Genomic DNA, 9,855 nt, shown 5'->3' on the forward strand with positions numbered 1-9,855 from the left:
GTCCATTGTCCTCAGTTTTGCCGCCTGCGAGGAATAAAGCTCATTACTCGCAGAAACACACCCAACTGTTCCTGAAATAAAATGCTGCCATTGGATTGATTGTGTAACGTGATGCTACACGAAGAAATATTAGATGGGTGAGTCGGAAACAAAGCTTCGTTGTTGATTAAGAATTCGTCGTATTCCAAGGATTGAACGCGAAACACAGCTTGACAGGAGCACCCGCTCTGAGGGGTCAGCCCACCGGAAGTCTTGCAACACGCAGCGTGAAGGCAAATCATTCGTATTGAGCTATACGAGCTAGACCGTTGAATAAACAATCAGTTCCACTCAATGCGGAGATCGACTCGTCGTATTACATCTCGCCGTCCACCACGATATGGTTTCGTGCAACGAATGAAACTCACATAGACTCCCGGAGAAGGATTAGTTTTGCAGCTGCAAGAGAATTCCACTGCATGGTTCGAGCAATGAACCCGAGACCACCACCTGGCCGGGGCAGTTAACCTACTGGCGCTATGCCCTGGATAGATATTGCCTCAAACCTGAAGCGTCCTTTCCAATAACTGCAGTGTTCAATGGCTATGGCGGTCTGCTGCTGTGCACGAGGTTGCGAGTTCGATATCTGACTGAAGTGACCCCATTTCATTGGGGATGGAATGCACGTGCACGTATTGAGTGCATGGTAAAGAAACCATGGAAGTCCACATGATTCTGGAGCCATATGACAAAGTTTGTGAGCATTTGTGTTGCAATGCTTTGACACGTTAAACCTCGTCACTCAATCGAAGCCTACTTTCCTAAAAAAAAATAAAAAATACTCGCATGGGTTTTCCCATTCTAGATTATTGCTACAGTCAGGTGGGTGGCAACTATTCATTTCACAAATATTACCGGTTGCGGGTTCATAAGTGTTGCAGGTCATATACGTTTCGGGTTTCCGCACAACCTCATTGTTTAGTTATTTTTCTCTAGAGCTGAGAGGTCACCATCTCTCGTGCGAAGAGAGCCCATTTTATTCGTCGAAATGTTACATACACAAGGTCCTTACAAGTGGTAGAGCTTAACTACTTTTTAAAGTAAATATAAATTATTTTAGCATTTGTATATTCTCTTTCTCCTTGTCCTCACATTCACGTGTAACTGCGGCCCCGTATTTTGCATTGTGGCGTGCAACATCAGTGGTGATGACGATGAGCAACAATAAACAGGAGCATATTTTTACTGAACAGAGAGCCCCAGCTGACGGTCATTCCTCAGCAGATAAATCACCTGGCCCTCATGCCGGCTGTGCGTGATCTGAGCCACGCCCCCACTTCGCTTCCTAGGCAATGGCCTGTCCCTAGCCAGCCCCCGTTCTCCTCATCTTCCTCGATGCCGATGCAGCTACGACGTAATTCTCAGCATTAAATGGAAAATGTAGTAGCTAAAGAAAAGCTGCCTTGAACGATGACCACAATATCATAAAGATACGCAGCTTGGCTTAACTGACAGATTCGTTCCATGTGCAGAATAAACGTTGCCTTACCCCCGTGCAAAAATTGTTGCCGATTTCACGACGCACTGAATATAATCTCCCAAGTTAGCTTGGCACGCTTCAGCCAAAACGAAATGAGCTAAAATGTCATGCAAAGTAGGTCAGACCAGTGTATGTCCGAGTGTTATGTGCGTCCCTCTTAGAACGTTGTTGTCAATTTGACACAAAGCTCATTGTTTTTGTTTTTCTAGTGCGTCTTACATCTGTTTTTAAGATCGGATCCGTGGTTCGTGGCAGTAAGCCATCTCATCTTTAAATAAGCTTTTTCACTGTGCTATATTATAATTAAGTTCAGTGTCGCCATCACTCCGTTTTTTTTCCCGCTGCCTTTGTGCCTCTAATCCTCTAACCATTTCCTCACGTGTCACCGCTTCCAGTCGTTTTGTTCACGGTTTACTACATGATGTCCCCAACTCTCAACATACGGATACATCGCCAGCTCTCGTTTTGGATATGAAGCTCTACAAAAGCAGTTTCCGAGTAGGCCTAGAGTGCTCTAAGAAAACAGCGTGACCGCGTACATTAAGGGGCATACGGACAAAATGTAAAGCTCCTCTATACGGCGTAAACTGCTATGCAAGCTTTCATGGGCTGTAAAATTTTTCCTTCTCCACCTAAAGGAACATTCCCTCAGATAGGGTGAGATATATATACCAAAGCAAACTTCGATATCTCTCTTTTTGAAGAAAAAAAGGCATTTGAGGACCTTTATCACGCCTGTTATCACGGCCGCTATAACAAGCTCGTAAATTTTCTTCACAGGCGGAAAACGGACTCAGAGTTGTTTCAGATGCTTCCAATATATAGATACAGGCACCTGTAAGTGCAAGTGAGGTATTTCTGGCGAAAGAAGCACAGGTCATAAGAGGCTAAATTAAGTTTTTTGACAAATCGATTCTACTAATGTACATAATTCAATTATATACAGTTCTGTAGTAGCGATCAAGCTGCGGAGTCCATGCCCCATCTTCAAATCATTTGGCTCTGACAGGTCGTTCGCTGACTCACCTACAGTAACTACCTGTATAAGCACCAGTTAGTACGTTCATTAACAAATCGTCGAGCGCGAAAATTTACTTGCCGCTGGCACCAAGAGATGGTGTACTCACTTCCTTCCTCTATGCTCCGACGGTCAGCTTCTCTAGGTCGCCTATCGACGTGCACCAGGCTCGCTGCAGACCGACCGTCTCCTTCGGGTGGCGTAGCTACAGTAAATGGCGCTCCGGGGTACTCGATCATGTAGGCGCCTTGGTACCTGTGCGCAGAGGGGCTCACTGGAAGCCCACCTGTACGCAGGGCCAGCATCCTTTGTACTTGTTCCCAGTCAACGCCACTTGCCCACTGCTGGGTATTGGCAAAGAAGCCGGAAGCAATAGCAAATAGAAAGAAACATAAAGAAGAAGACTGTCATAATAACAATAATAATAATAATAATAATAATAATAATAATAATAATAACTTTGATGTACATCAACGTTCTTATATGAGGAAAAACGATACGCAGTGAGTAGAGCGGCTTTGAAAGAAGAAACTTGCTGGCATTGAAATATTTTCACAAAGACTTTTACAAAAAGAAAACATTTGATAAATCTCGGAACGGAGCATTACAGGAACTGAGGCACAGCGACATTTATTACGCTAGTGAGAAAGCTGTAAGGTCTTTTCACAGTGATCCCATGGGCGCCGCCATGTTTGATCACGTGATTGCGCGTCCGCTGCTTGCCTCAGCTAGGTGCCTTCATTGCCTCCGTATTTACGATGGATATGCATGACGCCGGTGTGGCTCGACGAACTTCTGTTTCGGAGCTTATCGTCGACGATGACTGGGTGGGTGACACGAAGCTTCGGCTACAGTTTCAGATACATGCAAGCGCTTTCGGAGCTAATTATGCCTTGTCCAGACTGTGTGAGCATGCAGTGTATACGGTGTTTGTACTAGAAGTGAATCTAGGAATGTATTCCAAGCTGTCCAACCTTTCCGCTTCTGAATTAAATGAGGATCAGTGTCTTTTCTTCTTCCATATTTATTTGCCAATCCCTTTCAAGCAGCAACTTGTCGTATTGATGACTCAGTAACGCTTCTCGGTGTGATCACTGACTGCTCAATTTCGGCCTAATCGCGCACGAGTGTGCTCAGTTGCATTATATTCGTTTTTGCTGCTCACAAGGCATATAACGTAGATGTCCTGCATTTTAGAGTAGTCATGAGCCTACGCCTCTCTGAGAGATCTCCAATTACGCCCGTTTTGAGCTAGCCGTTTCAAAGTTAGGGAGTAGACAGCTAGGCTAGTTCCTACAGATTCATTCTGACGGAGCGGAAACAAACGGACACCGAACACGCAGCGAATGCTCGTGGTGGCTATGCACCGTTCCATACGCATAGCAGTCAACGCTGTGGAGGCTAGAGAGACTTCTTGCAGTGGTATCGCTCGCACTTGGATATAGTTCAATGTTCCCCTTTTTTTTGCCGCAATTGTGCGCAACTGTCTTTTATATATATATATATATATATATATATATATATATATATATATATATATATATATATATACATATATATATATATGTATGGGCTCAGTATTGAATGAAACAATTTTTAATGGTTAGAAACAAAAACACTGTGGCATACGGCTGCCAATGCGTTGTTTTGAATCATTTTTGTTTTTTGGTTTTTCTGGGGTTTTTTATTTGCAACTCGACGCGAGGAGTCTGAGCCTCACGTGCCTGCTCGCGCGAGCAAAAGCTGTTGGCGCGCATCGAAGCATGGACGGAACGCGCGGAGTGATAACATTTCTTGACTAAACTTCTTGCGTAGCTTCCACAACGTTGACTGCTATATATGGAACGGAGTATAGGTGCTCTGTGCCCGTTCTTTTTTTCATTTTTTTTTGCGATCCTTCACGGTGAATTGATTGTAAGTTATGCCTGCCAATTTCTTAATTTAATTACAGCGCCTAATTATCTGCCGTCTTCGACTGCCCTTCTCTTCCCACCAATTCTGTAGTTTTAATAGACAACCGGTTATATTTAATGCCCATTACATGACCTCCCCAGCTCATTTTATTCCTCTTAATGTCTACAAGAATATCGGCTGCCCCTGTACGCTCTCTAATCCACACCGCTGTCTTCCTGCCTCGAAGACCGCTCGCCGCATCGTCTTCTTCTCAAGCTTTCTCGTTAACCTGCAAGTTTCTGAGCCTCGTGTTAGCACTGGTAGAATGCAATAACTGTACTTTTCAAAGATAGCGGCGTATTGCCAGTAACGATATGGTAATGCAAATCGTATACATTCTAACCCATTTTTATTCTTCTGTAAGTTACCTCCTTGTGAACAGACTCCCCTGTGAGCAAATGACCTAGATGAACGTATTCTTGCACAGATTCTAAAGGCTGACTGCCTATCATGAATTGTTGTTCTCTTGCCAGGGTTTCGAACGTTACATTTGTCTTCTGCATATTAATCTTCAACCCCACTTTTACACTTTCCAGGCGAATTAAGGTCCTCAATCCTTTGTTGCAATTCATCCCCACACCTTAAGAAAGAAAAAAAGAAGGAAATGGGGTAACGAGTTTACTCCTTTTGAGGAGTAACTGACCTGCCACAGCCATTCGTCCTTTTGGCATGTAACTGCGGTTAATTCTTCAAGGACTAACAATTGCTCTTTTACGATGCTCCTCAAAGAAGCAGTTAAAGGGATCAGCCATTCATACGACCATAAAGGTTATTCAGCTGATAAAAGAGAAGTGCTCCAAAATAGGTTTCGAAACCACATGTTCATGAGTCAGCTACTCTGCTACACGATGACAGCTGTCTTTTCTTTTAATGCACACACACACACACACACACACACACACACGCACACACACACACACACACACACACACACACACACACACACACACACACACACACACACACACACACACACACACACACACACACACACACACACACACACACACACACACACACACACACACACACACACACACACACACACACACGCACGCGCACACACACGCACGCACGCACACGCGCACACACACACTACATAATACATACAACAGCTCGGTTGACGAGAAGAATACTGGGAGCCTGTTAAACAGCTCAATGCAGCTGCGGCTATACAAAAGAGACTGGGCACTTCGTGTATGCTCTGCGGGGATAGTCTAGCGTTACGTGTACTTGCAACCATATGCGAGTGCAAAATAAAGCTGCCCGATTATTCTGAGCAATATTTAACGTTAGAAGATTACGGTGATATACGTGCAAACGGGGGCACGCAAGTCGATAGGGAAGACGAACTTCTCTGTCGCTTAGCATATCCTGTTTGAGCTACACGTCGCTCCACTTAAGTTCGTAATATGCTTGGAACGTAAGCGACAAAAATACCATTGATCAGTAATTTCTGCCAGTTCATCAATGGCTTGCGCGTTTAATTTGAATCGTTCACTTATGTAGTGTCCACATGAAGTACACATGGCTCGTCATATACCACCTTTTAAATTTCACAATATCTTCTCACGGAGAGCCAAAGTGCTGCCTTGCATGTACTTCAATAGACAGTGCAAGAACTTCAAATTCTTTACGTTTTCTCATTTATGCAGATAATGCCGCTTCCACCGCTTCACTCGACGGCACGGTGGAAAACAGCAGAGTGCATAGGAAGTGAGGCTACGTTCACACTTGGTGTCGAAGCGGGCGAAAGCGGTAAAACACCCAAGAAATGCGCCTGCTTTCCGCCTAAGCGAGCGTAAACTTTGGCGGTGAATCCGATCGCTCTCGGACGGATTTCTTACGCCTCGGCGAAAGTACTTCCGCAATGCCGGAAGCCGTACTGCCGTGTAAACGTTGTATACATGGCGCCCAAACGGCTAATCGACGCGATCAAAAATTACCTCGTTTTGTACCATAATGCTCACAGCCTTTACAAGGACACCTTCAACAAGAGCGAGATTTGTACGAAAATTGCGCAGGAGCTGGGTATTGGCACAAAGAGCAGCCGCAGAGCGCTGCTGTATCCCAAGCTCTCACGCTTTTGCCGAGCCGTACGAATCTATCATCGCCGCTTTCGGGTGTCCGCTTCTTCTTCAACTGCTCCTTGCGCGTCTCTGAAAACAACAGGCCAAGCAGAATAAAGCTATCTATTGTTCTTCTATGTTCATTCTTAAAATCAGTGCTAGTTAGGTCGCACGCAATCGCTCCTTTTGGTGACCAATTAATCGCGGAATGAACATGTTGCTTGAAATGGCGTTGTGACAAGAGCCTTCACGCGGACAAGTGTGCTCACAGTAGGTATACATTTGGCGAAAGCGGTGGCGGCCATAGGAAAGAAAATGTGAGTATCTTGGACATGAAGGAAAATAACTTCTATCCGCTTTGGCATTATCGCTTTATTTTTGCTTCCCAAGTGTGAACTAAGCTTAACTGTTGCTGTTCATCCTTCCGTTGCTCTCTTTCCGACCAGGGACTAAATAGTTACCCTCCGAAACTTACACATGACACGCATACTCCCGTAGTTAGTCCCTTGAGAGGCGAAAGCAGCCTCTTTAGGACTAATTGTCTAGTTACTCTCGTTTTCCCCGGCAATTTTCTAGGAGTGCAGCGTTGCCGAGCAACCCTTTGTGCTGTTTTAACAGCCTCTAGCAAAGGTGTACTATCGCTAGTCAATCACATACTATATGCATTGTCATGGAACGTTCAGCTTCGAGCATTCGTGTGCTGTCGGTGCAGCTTGTCAACCATGCTTGGGAAGATTGATTCAAGAGTGCACCCATTCACTCTTTTTCGATACGCGAGGTATATACTGGGCGTAGGTTTGAGTGTGAGTTGGGGTCGATGTGTGTAGATATACTCGCGAGAAACGTACTATGCCAGGAAGCTCCGCTACTCCCTTCGTCACTTTGTAACAAGCGATACTCACTCTTGCCGTCGCTCCGGGGTTGAAATCCTTTCTTTAGAAGTTTGTGATCCAACGCTCACGGATGAGCGCATTTTTTTATCCTTGAGGAAAGCCATGCCTCGCGAAGGGCCGGAAACACAGGCCATCCTTGTGTAGCAGCAATCCGTCAAGGTGGTGACAGATTCATTTTAATATGCCAGTCACTTTTTTTGCAGCCACCTGCTTCGCACTTTTTTCCTCAACCATTCCACATTTTGCAGCATGAATGGAGCACAGCGCGTTAGCGACTATACACATTTGCATTTCCGACAGCTGAAGGCGTGATGTAAGCAGGATGTAAGCGGTAATAGTTTCGCATTCGTGTGTTTTATTTTTAGCCAACGTATGGCGAGGAAGTCAAAAGTCTCATCTTGTTTTTCTATAGAAAGTTACTTCCTCGAAAAATGTCTATGGAGGAGTATGAAAAGGAAGGAAGGAAAGGTAGGGAGGTCAACCAGACGCACGTCCGGTTTGCCACCCTACACAGGAGAAGGGGACTTAAGGGAAGAAAAGAAAGGAGAGGGAGGGTAAAAGGTGCTATCGGTGTCAGTACGTGCGGATGTCCATAACTTCACGCCTATAATTGGTCACTGAGGCCAGTCGCTTTCATGAAACGTAGTAGTGCCCGCGTCGCTTTGTAAGCCTGCGACGCGGGGAGCGATGGTCCGAGAATCTTAAGTTCTGAAAATGGTCTGTTATCTATCGGTTTAACACCCTCTGAAAAACGTCGCGTTCGTTGTCATATACAAAAACACAACACGTGCTCGACCGTCTCTTCACAGTTGCACGAGTCACAGATGGTGTGTCGGACGTTCCAATAAGGAATCAGTAGACTTTCATAAAAGCCACCTTTAACCAGAGGCGGCACAGTAAAGTTGCATCACGGCGGGAGAAGTTTGATGAAATCTGCAGCTTCAATGTAGGATCCAACTGGTGGAGACGGCAGTTGGAGAAAATGGGGTTGTTCCACATAGCTTTAGTCGTGGTTTGAGCAAGTAAACGAAGACCCCTCGCAGCATCTGTCCCGTACCCCAGAAGTGCCCGGGAAGCCATTGAAAGATGATGTCATGTCCGTTTGTGAGGGCTTGATAGAGAACCTCTCTGGTCTCTATCCCATGAATACCAATTGTTCACGGCTCTTGCGTCGTAAGGCTGACTGCAGACTCTGAAGGGCTGCCATGGAGTCACAAAAAGCGACCCACTTTCGAGATTTGGCTTGTAAAAAAAAGTGTCTTTAAATTGTAAACTGAAGCATGCGTTGCAGTCTACGTTCATCAGTTCAAAATTTTTTCTTCTTTTATTCTAAACTGGCACCTGTGCAGTTCCGTCGAACTTCATTCTTTTCTCCACAAAAACGGCAAACACGATATGCTTACGTTACAAATATTACTGTCACCTCTTTTGTTTTTCTCTCAACGCGAATTCACACAAAAGCCGCGCTGGTATTCCAGTGGCTATGGCGTTCTACTGCTGAGCTCGAGGTCGCGCGTTATACCCCGGCAGACAGAATGAGACAGTATGGGAAACACTCGTGTACCGGCCATTGGGTACACGTTAAAGAACTCCCTGCAAGTGGTCAAAATTAAATTGGCAGCCTCCACTGCGACATGCCTCATAATAAAATCGTGGTTATAAAACGCAAAACTTAAGAATATAATCTGATCTCAATCCATAGTTATCTAAGAGGTAATCATGAAGCAAGACTGAAAATTTTCACATACGCCCGAATGTGTTGTTCGAATCCCGCCTTGCGCAGCGGTTTCGTTTTCCTAAACGCGCTCCAGTGAGCGTATATCTGTCTGGTATTTTTTCTTTTTTCGATGAACACCTACCGAATCAAAATTCTTTAGTTCTTCTTGCTCACGTATCAACTTAATAAACGTGATTTACCGAATGGTATAATTTCAGATGATTTGCTGCTGCCCGTTGCTGCAAGCTGCGTTAAAAAAGAAAAGCTAACTGCACGTTTCCCGCTCCTCTGTATGTCATTTAGCTTCTCGTAGCGTGAATTTATTTAAAGTTTGAAAGGCTGTAGGTTCTTGCATTGCGAACACACAAGCGCGGAGCGTAGACCACGCAGCCATAATGGTGTCTGTAAAGGATTACACCGTTGTGCGCCCCCAAAAAAAGCTGAAATATAAAGTCGGCAAGCGCTTCCTTTTGCAGGAGCCACTCTCCCCGCCGGCAGGGATGACGTCACAGGCGTGGCAATTCCTCTTCATAGATGTATAGTGTCTGTAGTGCACAAATAGCAGACAACATTGCGAACAAATGTGAGTTTACGTGAAGCGCAGCGTGCACGAAAGTACGTCTGAATATGCTCCGGACAGCAAAAAGAGAAAAAAAATAGATGCTGTGATCGAGTGGCACGTGCGG

The sequence above is a fragment of the Dermacentor andersoni genome, chromosome 2 (assembly GCF_023375885.2).
Source record: "Dermacentor andersoni chromosome 2, qqDerAnde1_hic_scaffold, whole genome shotgun sequence".
Lineage (NCBI taxonomy): Eukaryota > Metazoa > Arthropoda > Arachnida > Ixodida > Ixodidae > Dermacentor > Dermacentor andersoni.